Source organism: Periplaneta americana, chromosome 1 (genome assembly GCF_040183065.1).
Source record: "Periplaneta americana isolate PAMFEO1 chromosome 1, P.americana_PAMFEO1_priV1, whole genome shotgun sequence".
Taxonomy (NCBI): domain Eukaryota; kingdom Metazoa; phylum Arthropoda; class Insecta; order Blattodea; family Blattidae; genus Periplaneta; species Periplaneta americana.
The window spans coordinates 217,066,877-217,091,500 of record NC_091117.1 but is presented as its reverse complement, the minus strand read 5'-3'; positions in this window follow the sequence as shown (position 1 = coordinate 217,091,500).

The window sequence follows — 24,624 nt, the reverse complement described above, 5'->3', positions numbered from 1 at the left end:
CCTATTTTCTTATATTCACGATATTTACTGTTTGAAAAATCAACAAAATAAAACAGATTTTGACAAATATAAACAGAATTTAAGCCACCCACATTTACCTTTTAATATTACCAACACATATATCAGTGGAGAATATTGAGAGCTGTGTCCTGTTATTTTTAGAAACACACTGTATAATTCAAACTGTTAGTGTGATTATTATTATTATTATTATTATTATTACTAGCCGTACCCGTGCGCTCCGCTGCACCCGTTATAAATAAATATAAAGTAATTACATAATTAAAATAGGGCATTTGATCCAGGGAACATTTGTGTTTCATAGAAGGATAAATCGTTTAATATGTTACTTAATTTAAATTGCATCCAAATAATTCAAATACGATCATTTTGGTCCAGAGACACTGATTTGGTGCAAGGACAATTCCTTTAACATGTTTCTTAATTTTTATTACATGCAACCATAGTTTAATGAAGATTGACATAATTTAGATTTAATGTGTATATTTTATTTTACTTGTTACAGGTTTCCATTGAATTATGGTAATAACTTAATTTTAACTCTTGTTTTCTACGTATTCAGTAAATGGCGCTTGGCCCACTGTGGTTCTGCACCCTTCAAATAACTTAAATTATATTATATTATATTATATTATATTATATTATATTATATTATATTATATTATATTATATTATATTATATTATATTATATTATATTATATTATATTATATTATATTATATTATATTATATTATATTATATTATATTATATTATATTATATTATATTATATTATATTATATTATATTATATTATATTATATTATATTATATTATATTATATCAGAAGTTCCTGTAATAACATTATAGCATTATGTCCATGTAGAGAAACTACACTTTCCAATGGTGAAATAATAATTAATTACACAAATCGGTTAATTTAGCTTCCGATATTACTTCATACAAACACAGAAACATTCTCTGTAGGCTATCTTTCATAGCTTTCGATTGTTGCTGTCCAAGGCCCCTTATAGACGAAGTCATTTGTTTTTTAATTCATTACACGGCCTTAGATGGCAGTTATTTTAATTTTAAAACTAATTTATCTCATTAAATATCAGTCCTATCAAAATTTTTTTAGGAATAAAACTTATCGCAAATTATTTTTAGAGAAACTCTTGTTATGTAATATTTTTCACAAAAATCAATAATAAGCGAGATATTTAGATTTATTTAATTCAGGTCCCCTTATAACTCCCCTTTTAAATAATGTATTTTGAATGCCATATAGCCTAAAATCTAAGTTACAACGAACTTAATTTATATTCCAATTTTCATCGAAATCCGTTCAGCCATTATCGCGTGAAAAGGTAACAAACATACAGACAGACAGACAGACAGACAGACAGACATACAAACAAAAATTTCAAAAAAGCGATTTTCGGTTTCAGGGTGGTTAATTATATATGTTAGGACCAATTATTTTTGGAAAATCGAAAATTACCAGAAAAATTTCGGCTACAGATTTATTATTAGTATAGATTAGATCTATAACTTATTCTTTTTCTACTCCTATGTGTCTATTAATTTTATACTATACATTGGTCAGATCCAAGCTTGAATAAGTATCTGTTGTATGGAACTCCATTACTTCCACTGACTCGGCTAAATTGGAGAATATTAAAAAAAAAGTATTTCCTTGTGTTATTATAAATTTTTACATAATTCCTATTATAAATATGAGATTAATTGCAAATATTTAAATTGCTGTAGTTTATTTACCAGACGTGAAGATCTTCATTATTTATTTTTTTGTAAAGTCATTAATGGTGATATTGATTGTGAATCATTCATAAGTAATATCAGTCTTCGTATTCCTGCTAAAGGTTTAAGATTTCATAACATTTTTATAATAGAAATTCTTAATCTTTCTCTCCGGTCTGCAGATGTACAAAACATGCTAATTTGCAAGGATTGAACTTGGATCCATTTAATGTGTTGAGTTTTATGTCAGTTGCTATTAATGTATGCCCTTTGTTTAGATATGTATTATAATATTCTCGTCATCTTGCATATCTTTGTAATACTATTTATATGATTCCATTCTTCATTTATATGATTCCATTATTTCATTTGTAATTATCATTTTATTTACTTGCCATTATTTCAATTATTCCTTTGTACTTTTATTGTAATTTATATAATTGCTGATGTTTTTGTTATATTCTTTGTGCTCAACTGTAATTGGCCACTGGCTATTGTACAGCACATTAAAGATAAGTAAATATAAATTATTATTATTATTATTATTATTATTACTATTATTAGACTTCGTGGAATTGCCACGACATTCGCAAGGGGCGTATGAGAAGGGGGCGTGTCTCTGATGTAAACACTGAGCAGTATACTGCGGTTACAATAAAACCTGTATCCTGCATTCAAGAAATACGTATAATGAGTGATCATTGAAGTAGGAAATGTCTAAATATGTAAATACACAATTATTTTGTAGTGAGATATATTAACTCTTAAAATTTAATGTAAGATACTCACATAATCCTTAAATATGTACACTACAGTGAAGAGTTACGTACATTTTGAGCGACTGCAAAGTAACCTCCTCCGATGATCACTTAAACAGTTTTTAGATTGGGAAAATGTACGTTCAACATCACACGATGTAATACGTGCATATTTGAAGAACGGAAAGTCACTACTTTTTAGTACACCAACTTCAGACATGTTGTCGTGACCTGATAGTACATGTTATAATACGAAGTTGTGAATAGGCAGAATTTTTAGCAGTAATGTTTCACAACTTACATTTCACTTTTTCTGAAATTAGTGAACTGTTATTGTGGATAATGGTTTCTGATACTTTTAATCCACTATATTAAGTGCTTCTGAGAGTTGTAGTTTAGACGATTCTAACAGGATGATGCTTTTGGACACGATTTTAAAATTAGAATCAATGACAAAATATATTTCAATAGCTGTTCAGAAAGCAATGATTTTACAGCTGCAACAGCGGAACTGTCTGTGCTATCCAATGCATCAATTACCTCCATTATTTTTCCGTAATGTTCTGCATAATAATTAACAGCATTCAACCACGTTCCCCAACGGGTCAAGACTGGCTGCGGGGGTAAGGGTATTCCAGGGGCAATTATTTGGAATACCAACACTCTCATTGTAGTATGTTTGATTGAATTCTTGTCTGCACTGAACAAATGTTAAACTTCGACTATTCCAACCACAGCAATGCAAAAACAAGTGTTTACATAGGTATACATTAGCTGTAGCTGCTCTATCTATTTGGACCGGTCTCAATTCTTAACATGAACTGCTTATACTACGAGACCGGGCGGTCACTCACCTCCTCTATACTACCGTACATCGGCAACCTGATTGCATGCTGCATGTGGCAATTCAACGAAGTCTAATTATTATAATTACGAGAGTAATTTCATAAGTCATGGCAACTATATTACATCAGCCACTAAAGCTGTCGTAATAGAAATTCACGATGTGCGCTTGAAGGTCACTGGAATGTGCTCCGCAATGCTAGTACCAAATTGGTTCCGGGTACAGGAGGCAATGGGTAAGGGAAATTGAAAGATGCGTAAATAGAAATCATTGTTTTATTATGCATAAAAGAAAACAAAGTACACTACTCACAGCTAACACACTTCAAAATAATCCCCCAAGGCTTCCACATATCTTTGCCAACAATGATACAGGCGTTGAATACCATCGGCTGTGTGGGATTCGTCTGTGTACCACCTCTGGTCGGAACGCTGTTAAGATGTCCTCCCACGCAGCGGTTTCTTCAAATGCGGAATGAGATCAAAGTCACATGGTCTGAGATCTGACGAGTAGGAGGATGTTCCAACGCACTATCACCCAATGCTTCTCGTAGCTTATAATGGCACTGACGATGAACTGCAATTTTCACTTATGGCTGCTGTTCACCTTTACTTACATCCATCTTCCAGCACAGCCTATAGCATACTAACTTTTGTGTCTGCTGTCACCTAGCCACCAATACACTCAGACGCAATCTGGCGGTGGCATCCCATACAGTGTACAACAGATTTTCAAACGTGTATACTGAACTAACCACGTTTTCGGTTATTCGGAAGATATAACATAGTTGCTATAACTTATGAAATGATCCTATTATTATTATTATTATTATTATTATTATTATTATTATTATTATTATTATTATTATTATTATTACTTACTTACTTACTTTTAAGGAACCCGGAGGTTCATTGCCGCTCTCACAAAAGCCCGTCATCGGTCCCTATCCTGAGCAAGATTAATCCAGTCCCTTCCATCATATCCCACCTCCCTCAAATCCATTTTAATATTATCCTCCCATCTACGTCTCGGCCTCGCCAAAGGTCTTCTTTCCTCCGGCCTCCCAACTAACACTCTATATGCATTTCTGGATTCGCCCATACGTGCTACATGCTGCATTTCAAACGTCTAGATTTAATATTCCTAATAATGTCAGGTGAAGAATACAATGCGTTCAGTTCTGTGTTGTGTAGCTTTCTCCATTCTCCTGTAACTTCATCCCTCTTAGCCCCAAATATTTTCCTAAGCACCTTATTCTCAAACACCCTTAACCTATTTCCTGTCTCAAAGTGAGAGTCCAAGTTTCATAACCATACAGAACAACCGGTAATATAACTGTTTTATAAATTCTAACTTTCAAACTTTTTGACAGCAGACTGGATGATAAAAGCTTCTCAACCGAATAATTCAATTCTTGCTTAAACTAAAATACAATCTACGAGTTAGAGAATTTCAACGACGAAAAGTATTGTTTTTCCACCTCTAGTCGTGTTGTGCGTGATGCCTAAAACAATTCATGAACGGCTTGAGTCACACATCCTGTATAGACTTCTATCCTGTTGTTCTTCATCTGGGTAGCGTACGTGTTTTCTTCATCCTCACTCACCCTATCCCACTCAACATGTAGATTGGAGGCTGTTGTCGTCTGGTTCCTCATTCACCATTCCCACGCCGTACACGCTCCCAAAATAACTCGGGTGTAGAGTTATTGTCTTCAAAGTCATGCAGAAATATTGCTTCAAAGTATTTTTGCGATGTTTCAATGAAATATTTCTTTGAAATTATATTTAAGTTCACAAAAACCGAAGTGTAAGAGTTCAATAAAACCGAATATTGTAGTGAATATGAATCTTTACCAATGATTTATGTTTAATAAGGCCGAATGTTCACTAGAACCAGGTTTACTAAATCCAGAGTTAGCTGCATTATACTGTATCATCATCCATTCAAGGTTTGGATAATTTATTATCCTTTCCGGCTCCATTACTTAAAATAGATTTATCTATACTTTAACTGGCTTTCTTCTGCCTAATGGATTATACTGTAGTATTTTTAATAGAAATATATGATCTTCCATCCTGCAGACATGATCATACCAGTTCTCTCGATACTCTTCTATTTTTTTTTTAAGAAAATATTTTTGGTTCTGTGGGGATATCTTCATTACTTTCCTTATCCAATGCAGTGTAATCTGCAATTTGTCTTAAAAACTTCTTTCAGCCATTTCTATACGTTTAGTAAACTCCTTGTCAGTATGCAGCATTTTTAGCCATAAAGGAACATCGGCACAAATATAACTTTGTAAAATCTTATCAATGTTTCTTTCCTGCCTTTCTTTAGTACAGTTCTTTTTATTGTGCCACATAGATTTTGAAACTAATTTCACTTTTTATTGACAGCTATCTTTGGTTTTACTTATACCTATAAATACTCCTAAATAATTAAAACCCATTACTTATTCTATTGTAAGATTATCAATAAATATTTTTTATTCTTATTGGTTATTTTTCGTCCATTGCAATTACTTTAGTTTTATTACGAGATAGTAAATAAATTGCATTTAGCAGCAATTTTGCTCAAGTTATACATAGCGCTCTGAAGGACATATTTTGATGACGCAATAAAAATCTGATCATTAGCGAAAAAAGTGCATCTAGCTCTAAATTTCCTATTTTAAAATATCGTTTTAAAGTTATTTGTCATTTCCTTATGACGTCGTCAACATACAAATTGAAAAGAGCAGGTGAAGGAGGACATCCCCCACAGGAAAGAAAACCAGAGGCACCAACACCAGCAACAACCAGTTCTGAAAATGGCCAATAACAGGCCGAAACATGTTAACAAGATAATATAAAATTTAACACGTGAGAGAGACATAATACGTTTTCCTAAATATTACATGAGCATAAAACACAAATAATAGTACATTATGCAACGAGCCTATAATGGTAGTAATTAAGACGCGAGTATTTTTATGAAACTCGCTTGCGCTCGTTTCATAATTTTCATACGAGCGTCTTAATTACCATTATAGTCAAGTTTCATACGACTTTTTATGCTCGACCATATTTCTAACTTGAAATTATTCATAAGTATTCATATTATTCTTATCTGACTGAGGAGCGGAACTGACCTTGTGCAATACCTCGTAAATTGTGAGATGTGCGCAGACGCGAAAGTATTGATTTTTTCCGAGAAACAAATGTCGACATTGACCTTGATATAATCTAGAGAGTAAAATAAACATTAATCTTGATATGACCTTGAAATTGAATTAGACATTGAAAACGAGATGACAAATTGAATTTATTTGAATATTATTTACAATTAACGCTAATTATTATAGTAACAGAATTAGTTGTCTTTCGATTGCATATCCGAGAATAATCGATACTTGCGCTTTCATATTGCTACAATGGTATTTTCTGATTGGTGGAACACGTGAACTTTAATTAATAGGTGTACTTTAATGAGATCTATTAAAGGGCTGCTACCAGGTGTATAATTACTACATTTCGGCATGGTCGAGCATAAAATTGTATCAAATACTATTCATTCCTGATCCTGTTCTCATAAGATTACGAACATCGGAATGTATCAGAAAGACGAAAAAAACAGTCATACTCCATGACAGGAACTCTACTTGAACACTGAAGTTGATATATCAAAGTATCTACATATATAATTTGAACTGGTAATGGAAATTACGGGAAAACGGCTGAACGGATATTAATGAGTGACCCCTCATTTTCATGCCTGGCATCCAAGGTTTTTCGGAAAAATAGTAGTTTTCAGTGAAATGTCAATTTTCCTATTTTCCAAAATCCATCTGTTGTCAGTTTTGAGAACTAATTTTATTGAATCACGGCCGACTTGATTGAATTTCAGAACAAAACACACACTACAATAAACAATAGGCTATTACACGAAGGCCATGACCTGCAGATTGCCGACATATTTAGAGCTCAATTCAATTTGTTATTAAAAACTGATTCTGCAGTGTATAATTTTCTGAGTACAGCTGTGTATTGGATATTCAAATCTACGAAACTTGAGGTGGTTTGATGACATTATTACCATTACAAATTAAATATTATTACACTTAATACCATGATGCATTTATTTTTCATTAATTGTACATAATATTGATGCTATATTGATGACATGAAAGTGAAACGTTTTGAGGTAATGTAAATAAATGTAGAGAATATCTTAATTTAGATCTTAATTTATATAATTTACTGAGTGACTGCTATATATAACTACAAAACTTAAGTAAGGTAATAATATTGTTATTAAAAATCAAATATTTTTATACTTATTAACCCAGTGGGGTTGGGTCTTTTTCATATACTTAATGGCGGTGTAGTGTAGATATTGATATGTGTCATTGTCTTCAGTATTGGCTCGAGGGAGCGCAAAAATTACAGTTCCTAAGTAAAAATAAAAAGGTATTAATTACTGATAAAATAAGAGGCCTAGAAAATTTTGCAGTGTCCAGATCATTTCAGCAAGATCTCTTAGTAGGATAAAATGATTTTACGCTCTACATTTAAAGTTCTACATGCAGCAGCTATACGAAAATGCTATTGTTCGAAAGCTTAGCAAACCTGACTTTTTTTAACTTTTGCCTACAATCCACAATGACCTGAAATAGCTACTGCTATCGTCCTGACATTGATACTTGCGTTTTCGCGTTGAAACTCAAAAACTGAAGTTGGATAGGTTCAAGGAAAAGTATTTGGCCTAAAAAAAATCCATTCAGAGGGAGTATGTTTCATTATTATGGAAGCAAATAACTATCAAAAAGACAAGTATTCTTCATTGAAAATAAATCTGAAAAATTTTTATTTGAACGCCTAACGAACTTAGTTTGCAGCAGCATTTGCTGCACAAGCCACTAGTCTTCAGTATAAAATGTAATACAAATATTTTTCGAAGTAGAATGTGTGTAATACACATAAAATTAAACCATTGCATTGTAGGCTTGGCTCAAGCGTCTAAGCAGTATGGGGAGCAATAGAATACAATAAGCGATATTCCAGTACAAACTGGAAAGAACAGGAAAGTAGTAAGACAGAGGATAGGGTGGAAAAAACCGAAATAAAGTGGGAAGAAAAGTTGTGGGGACGAAACAGGCCTCAAGGGCTCAATTCTAGACGCTCGAACTGAAGGAGGAGGACGAAAATTGGAGCACAAAATAAACCGTGTCATAAAAAATCAGAAAACACATAGGGGAAGACTTAAACCCCTAGAAAAGAATTGGGGACAACGCATATAATGAATAGACGGTAAAAGATTGGTGTCCGAAGACAGAAGAGTCGTTGGTCAAGCAAATTCAGCTTACAGAAAATGTCGATCTTGAATCAGACGTGATTATAATTGCTACCTAGATACAAATTTTAGGCAGGCATTCCAAAACGTAGATCTTTTAACGCTAGGCAAGAGTGTTAAAAATTGACTAGTTTAAGATAGTGCGCGAAAAGTATTTTTAACACTGGTTGTAAAGGTATTCTAACACCGACTTTCAACTGTTTGTGTCTATTGTCAATTGTTGTTTCCCTCCAAGTGTCACAAGGCAGCAAATTGCAACAGACAAATAGAGCGTTAGACGAGCTGTTCTCTGGCGCTGTATTGCAACAAACTCGCATCGTGCAGTGGCTTGATATTAGAGGTTTTTGAAATTAAATTTACACGAAAACCGGCCACGCTATTGAAATACACCAGAGGGATAAATGATTCTTTATTAGATTTTCTATCGGTAAGGACAAATATCACGATCCTATTCGCAGTACTTACCGAATAAGAGGGTGGTAAACATTTGAAAAAAAAAAATCTGAAAAAACTATTAACTTTCCGCCAATGTGATATAGTTTTTTGTAACATACAACATGAGTTATTCGCTCTGAAAATCTGCAGGGCTATTTCACTTCCACCCTCTGCGTGCGTGCGTGCGTGCGTGAGTGCGTGAGTGCGTGCACACACACAAAGTATACCTTTACACAAGGAAAGCCATGTTAAAAGCAGTTATATTTCGGTGTAGATGGAGTTGGAAAGGATTTACGTGAAAGCTTAAAGAAAAGTGAAATTTAATTTTAGTTTAAATAAAAATTATTATTCCTACATAAATAGGGGTGATTAGTAAATGAGGAGATTATAGAAACAGAAGTAGTTACTTTATCATAGTGCTATTCTAAAGTACTTAATTGCGACAATAATTTACAAATAGATTGAAGAGTTCAAGGGAAAAACGATGAATGTCACAGTTTTATTAAGGTTGGTGTCATTATCTAATTCAATGGATCACTGCGAAATTTAATGTTGTTCTTATGAAAAATGCTAAAAAGGAGAATTATCACCACGAATACAGTAATCATTTCCTTTATTTTCTATAGAAACAGCACTACATGTTGCAGTTATAGACTCAATTAGATCATTATCTAATCCTTAACATAAATGTGACATTCATCGTTTCTCCCGCGAACTCTTCAATTCAATTTAATATTCATAATGAAATATTATTCTTTGCAATTTCATACGTCTCATTGGCGTCATGTTGATATGTGAATCGTTTTCTCGATATTATATCTCATGAAATGAGGAAGCGATTGTGAAGTAGTTTAGAGAGAAACTCTACCTTGTTAAATTTAAATGTAGAGAGTAGTAAAGACAGAAATGAGTAGAAATATCAAAAGTTTACATCACATCCAAAAAATCTTTACAAACCCAACCACACTCACAACAACCACGAACAGCATAAATGTTCCATGCAACTATAGGAATTCGATTAATCATCCGTCACTTTTTCACTAGACTATAGTTTTCGCTTGATCCAGGCACAATTGCAACCCCTTTTCAGTTGCTCGGCTAACAATACTATTAGGAGCAGAACAAAATGAATGTTTCTAGATTGTTCGTGTCAGCCTAGCATTCATTTATTTCCAAGTGAGTTAGAAGAACAATAATTCAATTATATTCCAAGATCCCTCATTGTATTACAAAATGAAAAATTAGTGATGAATTTATAATTGGATTAGCGGCAGACCATCTATGAACTCTGAATTAAAAGTATATATCTTCTGTGTAAGACGTCACTGGAAGAAAATTACAAATCATAAAGGTGGTGAAAGATGAATGTACCCTACAATCGTGAGTATAAAATTTGCGTGAGTTATTTCAGTAATTTTCCCGGACGTGAGCTGAGATATATTTACAATTAAGTGTTATTCTTCTGAATAGTAATGCTTTAAATGAAAATCAAATTTTGCAAACGTGGGACACAGGATGCACACAGCTCGAAAGACAACAAAAGATGCAGGCCTTCAACCAATACATTAAGATATTGGAATCAATCGGTGAATTGCGTAATCAATCAATGCGTACATGAAGAGGAAAAAGAGCGAATGAAAAAGAGTTTAGGTGCAATCAAACAAACAAATGAATTAAGAAATGGACGAACAACGGTTCAAGTTGTCCATTACAGAATTAACAAAAGCATAAAGACTTAAGAATATATGTCATACAAGTGAGAATAAAGAAATAAACGAAAAATTAGTAAATTAAACAAAAACAAAGAATATTTACAACATAAATTTAATATTAGTCTAAAACTTATCTGTTCATTGCAAATCAATATAATGCAGACATATTATTAAAATGTTTTGCTAACGTTTTCGCCTTTGTTATGGTATCAACAGATTAACATATTATGTATTGTAACAATGTAGCAATAGCTGTGCGTAGTGTACCTGGCAGGTCTTCGGGCAGTAACCTCTGTCGACGTTGCGACAAGGATGTTGAAACCCTTGCCCATGTCCTGGGGGCCTGTTCACACGGTGAACTTCTACGAAATACGCGGCATCATACAGTAAGATCTGTAATAGCAACTGCCTTAAGGAACAAAGATTATTCAGTATATGAAGAAGTACACGGCATATCCAGTGAGGACAGTAATCGAAGAATCGACATAATTGCATTTAAACCTCCCTCTCTTGAAGGTTACATCATAGACCCTACTGTGAGATTCGAACTGAACGAATACCAGCCAGAAGAAGTACACGAGGAAAAAAGGAATATATATGAACCTTCCATCAGTTTTTATAAGGACAAATACCATCTGGAATCCATCGTCATTACGGGACTAATGATAGGAGCCCGTGGGACCATACCCCGGTTCCTAGTCGACTTCTGTAAATCTTCTGGCCTGCATAAAAATATTTTAAGAGATCTAACAATTGCAGCACTCAATAGCTATTTTCAGGCATCATACATATGGACCATGACTAATTCGCATCTCCTTGACGTTACTTCGTTTAACATCATGTGTTTCAATATAATTAAAATTGTTATTTTTCACTCTAACAACAATGTATCACTAAGACTCAAGGCATTTACTCTATTGTATCATGGTTCTCTTTGTCGATGGCAACCTGTAGTGGTTACAGGAAGAAATTAAATTAAATTAAATTAAATGTTACACATTAAAATTGTACAATTACAAAGTCATTAATATTGGAATATATAATTATTAAATTGATAAATAAAAATTACAAGACAGAGAAGTAACTAAATAAAATTAAGTTACAAAACAAATTAACAACATTACAAACAAGAGACTAATTATTGGATTGATTTAATTAATTACGAGTAATTAATCAAACATCTCCTCGCCTAGTTTCCTCATAGGTGGTGGCTTCTTGGTATCACTTGTGAGGTTCAGACCTGTCATCGGACAGTTGACTAAACAACAACAATCAAAGATTAGCATAGGAAAAAATGCTTATATTCAAATACTTAGGAAAATGTATTTGGATTTTTTCCTTTTTGGAGAGGAGTTCGATCCGGTACCGTAGATTTAACCTCGGCGTAGCTGAGTGGTAGAGTTCCCAGTGCGTAGAACTGGGGGTTCTGGGTTCGATCCCCTGCACCGTACGAAATTTTTCTCTGTTCTTAATAAATAATAACCACAACTGGGAATTCTGTAGGAACAAAAAGTAATATCATCACATAAGTTGGATTAAGGTGAAGGTGATATTCACGGCGAAATGGACCCAGAGTCCGGCGACGAAATTTAAACAGTATTTGCTCTTAATGTGTTGAGCGGCGACCACGGAAAAATCTTTACCAAACAACTTCTTTCAAACAGGATGCGATCCCGGGCCGCCTAGTTTCGCAGTAAGACATGACCACTGATATAAAGATAATTACGGCTGTTTAAAATAATTATTTATTTTTTAAATCTTCCATAAAAAAGGAGCAAAATGATTCTATTGCAGTTAAAAGAAACTGTATTACCTACCATACTTGCCATACATCGTTTATTTTACATGGGCCCTCCCCATCCTTTACCACAGGTTTCAATTACGATCTTAGACTACTTATATCGGCCACTCATAACTAACATGCCTTACATCGCACAACTTCTACGCTTCTTCTCCATTCTGGCAGGTATATAACACCAGGAAAAAATAAAGGGATAGATCAAAAGAGGCACAATCCACATACAAATTCAGATCGGCTAAAAAGATGACAAGATTTAACAAACACAAATAAGAAATAGAAGAAGCATAGAAGAGAAAATATTTAATTTCGTCGTTAATTGGTGTTTAAAATGATTGCAACTTCTCCCTTATACAGGGTTAGTTAAAAGTCCCGCACCACCTAAATAACTTTTGAAGCATATGGTTCAGTGACATGAAACTTGGTATGTGAGGATAACCATATAATAAGAACACAATAATGGTATTACTGAGTTTTTTCTACTTCCGGTTTAACCGGAAGTAAGTCCAACTCTCTTATTTTAAATGGAACACCCAATATAATTTTTTTTATTTTTGAATAAAGCTCATTAAGAGCTTTTCAAAAAGTACCCACACTTGATACTTCTGTACAAATTCAGTGTTGCTAAATAAAAATGGAAGTGGTGCAAGATATTCCTAAAGCCTGGTTAAATCATTCCTTAAATGGTTTATATGATCGAGTGACACATTGTAAAGCAGCTGAGGGCTACCAATTTGAACACATAATTTAGAAGGTGAGCTAGCTTTGTTTTGTTTTTGTTAAGGAAGGAGTATTTTGTTATTTTAATATTCGATACACTTTTCTGTTTTCTTGACTTAGCAACACTGAATTTGTACAGAAGTATCAAGTGTGGGTACTTTTTAAAAAGCTCTTAATGAGCACTATTCAAAAACAAAAATATATATTGGGTATTCCATTTAAAATAAGAGAATTGGGGTTACTTCCGGTTAAACGGAAAGTAGAAAAAGCTCGGTAATACCATTATTGAGTTCTTAGCATATGGTTATCCTCACATACCAAGTTTCATGTCACTGAACCATATGCTTCAAAAGTTATTTAGGTGGTGCGTTTATTATTTTAATATTCGATACACTTTTCTGTTTTCTTGACTTAGCAACACTGAATTTGTACAGAAGTATCGAGTGTGGGTACTTTTTGAAAAGCTCTTAATGAGCACTATTCAAAAATACAATAATATATTGGGTGTTCCATTTAAAATAAGAGAATTGGAGTTACTTTCGGTTAAACCGGAAGTAGAAAAAACTCTGTAATATCATTATTGAGTTCTTAGTACATGGTTATCCTCACATACCAAGTTTCATGTCACTGAACCGTATGCTTAAAAAGTTATTTAGGTGGTGCGGGACTTTTAACTAACCCTGTATAGCTAGCAGTATGAACTTGAAGTAAATAGAATCGTACTAGCATAGATTGATTGCTATGGTAACAGTTTTAACAAGGAACTTCTCTTTTAGCATCTATCAAACCTCTTTTTCCGCTTCAAAGAAACAAAATTCAATATTCCTTGAACAAGTAGATTGTAGTTTCCGTCATCGAAATTTGTGTAAGGTAATTTAATACCCTTAAACAGAACCGAATAGCTGATGGAAGATTGATAAAGAGGATCGCATGTACGAGGGACCCCAGGCACATTGGAAAAGCAATCAGCAACCTGGCGGCTCATTACTTGTCTGAAAAGTCAGGAGACGCGTTTCTATCAGTATCTGCCCACATTCTATTACGCTGCAATTCAGGATGCTAACACTAGAAAATGAGATGGTTCTGCTTCCAATTGCAGCTCAGTGGAATACTAGTTGTCGATATTAAGGTTTGTATTACACGTGTTCAATACGGCCCATTTTCTGTGAATTTTAGGAACCGACCTATCGGGTGCCTGAATATGGCAAAGTTTGCTAATTTCGTAATATTTCTTTTTATATTTACCACGAAATTATACGAACGACAAATGTAATTTTCGTGGTATAGTATCGACCAGGCCTGCGTAAGGTTTGCGCTCTCCGAGCCGGCTCACAGCTCATGAGCGGAATGCAGATATTAGCTGCGCTCTGTATAAGGGTGGACTGGAAGAAGGGGTGATCTCGTACAAAATATACACAAAAGGAAGTACTATTACGAGTGTTCATAAAATGAATTCCCGTTCAGTGTTTGCAAAACTATCTTGGACTATTATTAATTAATAAAGAAATATTTATTTTACAGAAATAATAGAAATTCTATAGCTTCTTAAATGTACAATATCATTTTGTTATATTTTTATTTATCAGTACCTCAAAACGAGGTTTTATGCTGTTGGCAGCTGAAAGGAGCAGTAGGCTACTGATCATAATGATACATCAGCTACAGATGTTCGATGTCTGCCTTTATTAAATTGATTATAGAAAACTTTTGCTCACAAATATAAATGTTGAGCCAAACATAGCAATCATTTTCACAGCCATCCTGTGTAGTCTTGGATATTATTGCTAACGTTTAGTCTTGTAAAACTCAACCAGGCTAGTAGTATTATTCAAACGATCTTTAGCCCTTAGGTCACATTGAAGATCAATAAGTTCGAGCTGTAAATCGTTAAATGTTAAATGTTATGTTCCGCCTTTTAGATTCCTCCATACTGTACTGTAGCAGTAGGTAAGCAACGTGAAACAGTTACTGAGAATAGGCCTACACACTGCACTCCACTAGATAGCTGAGTGGTCGTTTCCCTTCTCCTCTACCCACAGCAAGTCTATTTCATTCTGACGTATCTTCCTCTCCGTTTCGGCGAGCGGGAAACACAGCTCTCCCGCTCCGAAGGAGCGCGCGCGCTCGTTGAGCGCTGTTTGTGCAGGCCTGGTATAAACGGTAGAAGATGCATTATAACATAGATCTTGTTCACTGTAGTCTTGTAGTGACGTGAGCGGATTTTTTAAAACTATTTGAAGAGTTATTTATTTATTTATTTATTTATTTATTTATTTATTTATTTATTTATTTATTTATTTATTTATTCATTTATATATATTTTTTGTATTTATTTATTTATTTTATAACAGGGCAAAGCCCTAATTACAATAGACAGTACAGCTATTTGTTTAAAACATAGAATTGCAAATAACATGAAAAAAGAGATAAAACAGATACAAATGCAAGATACAAGTGTAAATGCAAATTAAAAATTAAAAAAAAAACGGACAAATAGAGACTACCTAAATAAAAGACACAGATGTAGATATAAATGAAAAATACAAAATAGAAATAAATGAAAAATACAAAATAGAAATAAATGAAAAATAGATAAGTATAGATATCATAGCCAAAAATGTAAAATGTAGCTTAAATGGCAAATTACAGAGTAACAAATAGATATGAATTAGAGTATACCGTATCAAGAAACACATTATTGCAAAAAATCCCTATCATCATACCTCAACACTAATGCTGATACAATCGCAGTAGTAATGTTCCTCTTTAGGTCATACAGTGTATGTGAAGTAATTTTATTGACAAGCCTGGGGACCGTGTCGGCCATAATTCTTCAGAAATAAGACTGTCGCCGAAAATGGGGCAAAAAAATGTTCTCTTTAAAATTCCTGGTCACAAATTTAACTATAATGAGTGTAAATCCGAATACTTAAGTAAACTGTCCTCACTGCAGATCATATAGAACATTCATAGTGTACAAGCAAATGTAAAATGGCATACATCTGATCTTTTTTGCTGAAGAGTTCGAAAAAGCGTTAATTTATTTACTTTGAGCACAACTGTGTAGGACTAAACTAGTAACGAATAAATAAACGTACAATTTCGAACATATCTTGCTTATAAATGCTGTATAAATTAAGAACAAAACATTATTAAATTCTAGGTTTTTTTTTTTTTTCATTTCAAGAGTATTCCCAACTCATTTTATGACTTGTTTATAGTTTGATACGCTTTAAACTCTACAACGTTAACCAAATTTCAAGTTTGTGAAAAATTTTAGAGTCTAAGTTCCTCTAATTTTCTAAAACATTTCATTACAAACATTAGCGTGTGTAATATTTCAGTGAAATTACGATAAGCAGGTAATGAACCATTACGTACGAGATATGTTTCTATTCCAAACTCTACATCACTTCATGCGCTAATGGTGTTATCATAATATTAATGTACTGTTTTGTTCACAATATCCATGATCTGAAAATTATCATTTACAAGGGACATCATACTAGAATAATCGGATTATATTATTAACGCAGACTATCTCTGTTTTATCTAAATTATTTACTGGATTATTAGTAATACTTTTCAAACTATTGTTTTGGTGCTGTAGTAAGCATTATTATTATTTCGATATTCCTATGAATTTAGGTATGTGCAGAGAAATAATATAGTATACTTTTGCAGAATTTTAAAAACCCGAACTGGGTGAAGTTGTAAGCTTGTCTATGAAGAAACTGAATTGCTACAGCATCTTCATTATTATTGTTATCATTAATTTCATGTAATAATGAAAATTATTATTATTATTATTATTATTATTATTATTATCATTACTACATTATTCCTGTAACTATTTAATAATAATAATAATAATAATAATAATAATAATAATAATAATAATAATAATAATGCTTTTTCTTACCTGGCAGAGTTAAGACCGTAATGCCTTCTCTTCCACTCAACCAGAAAAAAGTATACATATATACAGTATAAATGAACTTTCAAGCTACGAAGAACACAACAATTTGATTTCAACCTCCATCCAGCATCGTGATGCACTTGGAAAGCTACGATAGGTAGCGAAACCCGATTTCGCAAACCAGCTATAACGACTGGGGGGGGGGGGGGCTCATCGTGCTAACCACACAATACCTCCATTCTGGTTGGATGATCGTCCACCTCTGCTTCGGCATGTGGCCGTGAGGTCAGCAGCCGGCTGGTCGGTCTTGGCCCTTCGTGGGCTGTAGCGCCACGGATTATTATTATTATTATTATTATTATTATTATTATTATTATTATTATTATTATTATAGTGTATTGTTTAGCATTTCTTTTCTCGTAAACCTCTTTAGTGCGAGATCGTGCGTATTTGCTTGTTTTCCGCACAGAACCAATACGCGGTAAGTGTGAAATACCACATTCAGTATTCCCAACGTAACACACACAACAATTTCCCTCTTCTTACCGCTTAAGCGTGACATTCATTTTACTGCTTTAGGCTTTTAACATGTTATTTTTTAGAGACGTTTAACATAGTAATAATTATAAATTGAAAACTTACCACTGCAATTTCACCTAAATTGCAATGTTAATTATTGTTTTTAAATATTTGCAAAAATTAAGTAAAGTCTACTACTCCACGAAACTTATTGCATTCCTGATACAAGTAACATTAAGGAAGCCGTGAAAAAATCAATGAGATTCCAGATGCCGATGTTATTACTGCAATATGTTATATAAATAATATTGTTAAAATATTAAAATGAAAAATAAATCATTACATAACCTTACCGTTTATTTTAAGTTCGCATTTATAGACTGGGGGAAAAAAAGACAGACGTATATCACGGCCTGCTGGAGTATAATAAACACAGAAAACATTTTATAGCAACAATGTTGAAGAAAGATATTTTGGTTTTCCAAAGTTGCCGTCATTAAACAGAAACCAAGATGGAGATTTCATTGCAACTAATTAGAAATTCGTCTTTTAGGTATGTAATAAACGATCTTCGCACAAAATAATGTACGATACACGAGCGGTATATTTGTTTTCATGTTCTCGGAAATTAAAAAAGCTCAACTACGTTTCGCTTTTTCAATCTTTTCCTCGGCCATGAAAACGTCAACATACCGCTCTTGTAACGTATATGACTAGTATGCCTATGAGTCCTAAAAAATGTCATTTTAGTTACTTATGCTTTAATTATATGTTTTGTCATCATCTAACTTGTCTTTTCTCATAGTAGAGAAGGACTTCCGAAGCTTTATAACTTTTCGAATTTACTTCTCTTTGCATGATGTAATGTTTCGTTTATAGTCCTTACATACGAATTAAAAATTAAATTGCAGATCTATGTTTTATATAGGCCTACATATAAATCTCTCTTGTATGACAGATGTAGCCCGACTAATTCTTTTAGCCTATACAATCTCATTATTATGCTTTAATCTTACAACTCAAAATTTATCTTCAAATGTTCTCTTTATGGGAAACTTTAATTATCTGAAGACCAAAGATGAAAAAGAAACAAAAGTACAAGTTGGTGCGGAGAAGAGGAGTTAAAGTTAACTGCGCAGGCAGTATGAACACAAAGCCCCGGCTTTCCGTTTAACATTCCACGCATTTATCGCAGTTGAAACGGTTTCTTTCTTTCTTTCTTTTTTATTTTCAAAGAGAAGAGCGGAAGGATTTGAAGAGGTTCTTAAGAACGTCTACACTGAACAAATGATTTGGATTCATTTTAGAGTTGTGATTTATTGCCAGACCCGCTCCCTTGGTTTCTGTGACTACCTTCCACTTACTGCAGAGAGCTAAAAGGGAAGCTGGGAATCTTATGAGGAGGAAATATTTCGAGATACTTTGTGGCTTAGATTTCCGCATATAAGTAAATATAATTGTTTGTTAAAGCCACTCTAAGGTTACTCCTATCTGTCTGTCTGTATGATTGTAACTCTGGCTGTCTTCATGCCTGTATGTATGCATGTCTGTCTGTCTGTCTGTCTGTTTGTCTGTCTGAATGTATGTCTGTGTGTTTGCATGTCTGTATGTATGTCTGTCTCTCTGTATATTTATCTGTCTGTTAGTATGTATGTCTATATCTCTATCTGCTTGTCTGTCTGTCTTCATATACCTATTGACTTTCCATCTCAAAATTTGTTTTTAGACTTTAATGTAGTTAACGTAAGACAAATTTATTATATTGTATTAATAAAATTCATACATAAAAATCGAAATAATTCTGAATTGTATTCTCATAGTTATGAAACAAAAGGTATGAATTCTTTAAGATTGTTTGAACCAAAATGCACCACTGTTACAGTATTTAATCATAGTAGTAATTTAGGCTCAAGAATATAAAACAAATTTATATTTAAATATCCTAATCTTGTCAATTCGAATAGTTCTAGTATTAAATTTAAAAAGTTATGTATGGATTTTATAAAAATTGAAAAATTGTATATTTAAATTTATACACATATACTATAATAGCAAATTGTATTGTATAATTATTAATTATAATTGTATTGTATAATTATTAATTTCAATTCAGGAGTTCTACTATTTGAGGAACGAGCTAAAGTTTTTCTGTATATTTTATATTTTATGTTACGATTATTAGCAAAATAATAAATAAATAAATAAATAGATAAATAAATACATAAATAAATAAATGTCTGTATATCGGTCTGTCTGTTTGCTTGTCTGCCTGTATGTATGTATGTTTGTATGTATGTATCTTTTTTTTTTCTTGCCACAACATGCCCCATTACAAAGTAATATTACATGTTTTAGTTTTCTTTTAGCTGAATGTTCTAACTTAGCAGAGGTGGTTAAAGTTTATTCACTTTCGAAGTTGGAGGTGATTGATTTATTTAGTGTTGGTAGTGTTTAATTTTTTTTTATCCTTCTCTAATTTATGGATATATATATATATATATATATATATATATATATATATATATATATATATATATATATATATAGCCATAAATTAGAGAAGGATAAAAAAAAATTATATATATATGTGTGTGTGTGTGTGTGTGTGTGTGTGTGTGTGTGTGTGTGTGTGTGTGTGTGTGTGTGTGTGTGTGTGTGTGTGTGTGTGTGTGTGTGTGTGTGTGTCTAATCCCATAAAGTAAAATTAAAACTATAACATATTTATATCAGTTATCATTTGATATTATATATATATATGTATATATATATATATATATATATATATATATATATACTCATATATGTTACTGTAAATGTATGAAGACCGGTAAATCTTAGAATTTACCAGTATAACCTAATATTTACCATTACGATGCGATAAAACCCCGAAATATCTTATTAGATGTATATATTTTGAACTTTTACCAAGAGATGTTGGTAAATCTCAGGACTTACCGATCAGCTGTGGTAACATTGTATTAAAGAAGTAAAAAGAATCTATACTAAGATTTGCCATTCTTCGCACTTCTACATAATATCTATTTTCAATTCATCTTTTATTGTTGTTTTAGGATCTATTTAAAAACACAAATAAAAATCACTTCAGCAATGACTGAAATAATTTGTATTTATTTTTAATTTAAGTTATTTAAATATTCATACATTCTAATGTGAGAATAATAAACAATATTCTATATTAAAAATAGTGAAACATATTATAATTTTAACCACTCTCTGTTATAGTGTTTCATATAAAAATTAACAAAGCATTTACATCTCCTCAAAGAGTCCAGGTCCACAAATAAAGTGAAAAAACATTATGAAGCACTTTTTTGTTGAACACTTTTTAAACATTTACACTTTTTGAACCCTTGTCCTCCAACGAAAGATAGTTGGCCAACCACTTTCCGTACACTAATTCCTTCTTTTCCTAATTCTTCAATGCTGATAAAATTTTATTTACACAATATAAATTGGTTCCTAGAGTACAAGACTTCAGTTTGCCAGCTCTGGTACCAAGTTGATAAAACTCATCTTAAATATTTATGATTACTGCTGTTATAGATTTTTGCATCCGGTACTTTGATTCTCACATTCTATCCGACTAAAAATTTTGGAATTTTGTTACAAGTAGCTGCTTTCATTTTCTTCGCTTGCATTTCAAGACCTTCTTTGGCAGCCTCTCGGAACCGCTTCACCCCTGCAAAAATGTCTGAATCTGCACAACGAAGGCGAGATTCTTCGTTATGGATTCTTCGATCTAGCTTTTACCAGCTCGCATCGGTAAATCCTGAGATTTACCAACATTTCTTGGTAAAAGTTCCAAATACATGCATCTAATAAGATATTTTGAGGTTTTACCGCACTATAACGGTAAATGTTAGGTTATACCGGTAAATTGTAAGATTTGCCGATCTCCGTACATTTACAGTAAATACTACAAGTGTGATGTTGAGTTTTTCTTTTACACCGAAATGCTAATTCTGCAGACTTCAAATAAAATATATATAATACATTTGCATCTCATCTGACTCTCGGTATTACTGCCAATATGTATGTATGTATGTATGTATGTATGTATGTATGTATGTATGTATGTATGTATGTATGTATGTATGTATGTATTCCTTTTTTCGAGCAGCATGTTCCATTACAAATGGAAAGTAATACTACATGCCTAGGTTTACCTTCAAGTACATAATACATTTACATTATATATTATTATGTTGCCATTCTAGATTAAATATGGACTAGTGTAGTTCATCTACTATGTGTAACTGCCAAGATAATAATGGTACTTCTTAATCTAACTTATTTTCCTATTCCTAACCTATGAAGTACAAGAATCTATTTACATATTCTAGCATTAAAATATTTACAGTATTTACATATTTACTATCTCTTGATCAGCCTATTTTTCAGATAAATTATACCCTCTAATATTCTAGCTTATTTACAGAATGTAAGTAACCTATTTTTGACCCTTATCACTTAATTCTGACTTTTAACCTATCTTCCCAAATAACTTATCCTTATATACTAGCCAGCCTACTGTAGTTGTTCAAAGTCTATACTATTTGCAAACTTTATAAAATATTTTACATAACCTTTTACTAATTTTGTCTTGTCCACAGGCCACTTTCCAGCACATTTATGTATAGACTGGATTAGTGTTCTTCTTTCCTTTCCTAATTTCGTACAGTCATAAATGATATGATCCACTGTCTGATCCCCATCCCCACAGACACATGTCGCACTATTCTTGATTTTAAATCGATGAAAATATGCGTTGAGCCTTCCATGTTCGGTCAACAGAGTCGTCAAGTTAGGAGTTACTTCTGTATGTATGTATGTATGTATGTATGTATGTATGTATGTATGTATGTATGTATGTGTCTGCTTCTGTCTGTCTATATCTCTCTGTGCTTGTCTGTCTGTTTGTCCGCATGTATGTACATCGGTCTGCCTGTCTGTTTATGCCTGCGTGTCTGTGTGTCTTGAGGGTGGTCGCGTCGTGATTGTGGCCCCACGTTGGGCGCCATTTGAGGGTGGTGGATGGGTCGCGATTGAGGCCCCACGTTGGGCGCCATTTGAGGGTGTGGATGCGTCGTGATTGAGGTGGTCCTCAATCGATGACGATGCAACGGATGATGCCCCTTCACTCGCACCAGCCAGCAGGTCCACGGCTGTCAGCACTCGTCCTTCGAGAAGTTCGAATAGGGTAAGCAAATTTACTATTGTTTTAAGTAGTGGGCGCCAGCCCACCCAATTTCGACGCTCGGTGTAGCATGAGATCCATTCAGGGTAGCCGAGGTACAGTTGTGCTGTAGGATGATGTCGGGAATAATACCAAGCCGACTACTTAGAGAAAAGGCAGTGTTGATTTCGAAACTATAAGTTAATTGGCGTATTCAACTAGTAAACCCTTGAGTATGTATTTCCGGCTGAACTTGTAATTTAATAGTTGGTCGCACTTCTGTATCAACTCTATGGCAGCGCTGAATATGCTCTATTCAATACTATAAACTCGATCCTCTGTTCAATACTCTATACTCGAAGCTCCTATTCGGTCACTCCGCTCTCTCTCTATCCGAAAGGCTCCCGATGGTAATGTTGACGTGTAGCCTCGTCGATGATAAAGTTCTGTCTGTCGAATCTTCGCCGAAAGAAAGACTCGTATGTAGGGCCGTCGACAAGAAAAAGCTCCTCTCCGCGCCTTGTCACCCTTATTTATTAAAACCTATCCTACGTTAAAACTAATTATCCTATTGGCTAACAACTACGTCATTTAACCGACCTAAAATCTATTTTCTATTGGTCCCAAGTGACCTCATATGCTGAACCGAGATCTCTTCTCATTGGTCACGAAATACGTCATCTGTAAATTTAGACTTGGACTTCCCACAACATCAAATTAGTTAGTAGACTTTTCGACAATACCCGTTCTTTTGGAAAACCCCGGGCTTTGCAATTGCTTTCCCACGAGTCTTGTCTAACTTCCGGATTCTACGCCTGAATGAGCCTCTATAAGTACCCCGCACAAGGTGGCCGTAAATCTGTCCGATTCTGCTAAATGACTCAGTAGGACGAAACATCTGCGTGGGAAACTAATTCTGACCAAGTCGCTAGAACATCCCCGCGAATACATGTAACTGAAATACGGTGATATCAACTTCGCTATTAAATCTGTCTCTCCGTCTCCTAATTACTGCTTCAGTCTGCTTGTATGCTTGTCTCTCTGTCTGTTTGTCTGTCTGTCTGGTTGCATGTCTGTCTTTCTCTCTGCTTGTCTGTCTGTCTGTCCCTCCATCCGTCTGTTTGATCCTCCTCCTATCTCCATGTCCCCCATAACACTCCGCCTATGATTGCAGTGTAATATAATCTGAAACTGCAATAAAGGTGCCAAGTGATTCAGAAGAATACTCTTTTGTTTTGTAATTGTAAATGATACGACCGGTGTTAAGGAAGTTTGATATAAAAGTCCGCTACACTTTCAACTGTGGCTGGCTCACTTCAACAAGAAGTAGACTCTGCGAACGTAGCAACGGCCGAGATCTGAGATGTGCATAAGCGAGCGACGGGGAAAAGTCGAGGCGCTCGTAAATCGAGCCGCTCCGTCGTGTGCAGACGTTGTCTTGGTCGTCGCTTATTGACGTCGTTACTGTGAGTGGAGGCGTCGCCGAGGTGCTGTAAGAACTGCTCGAGACAAAAGCAGTGAAGAGTAAGAAGCTAGCCGAGCTGATACACGCTGACAAGGTGCCCCACAAGCAGGACTCATAATAATAAAAATAATAATAATAATAATATAAATAATAATAATAA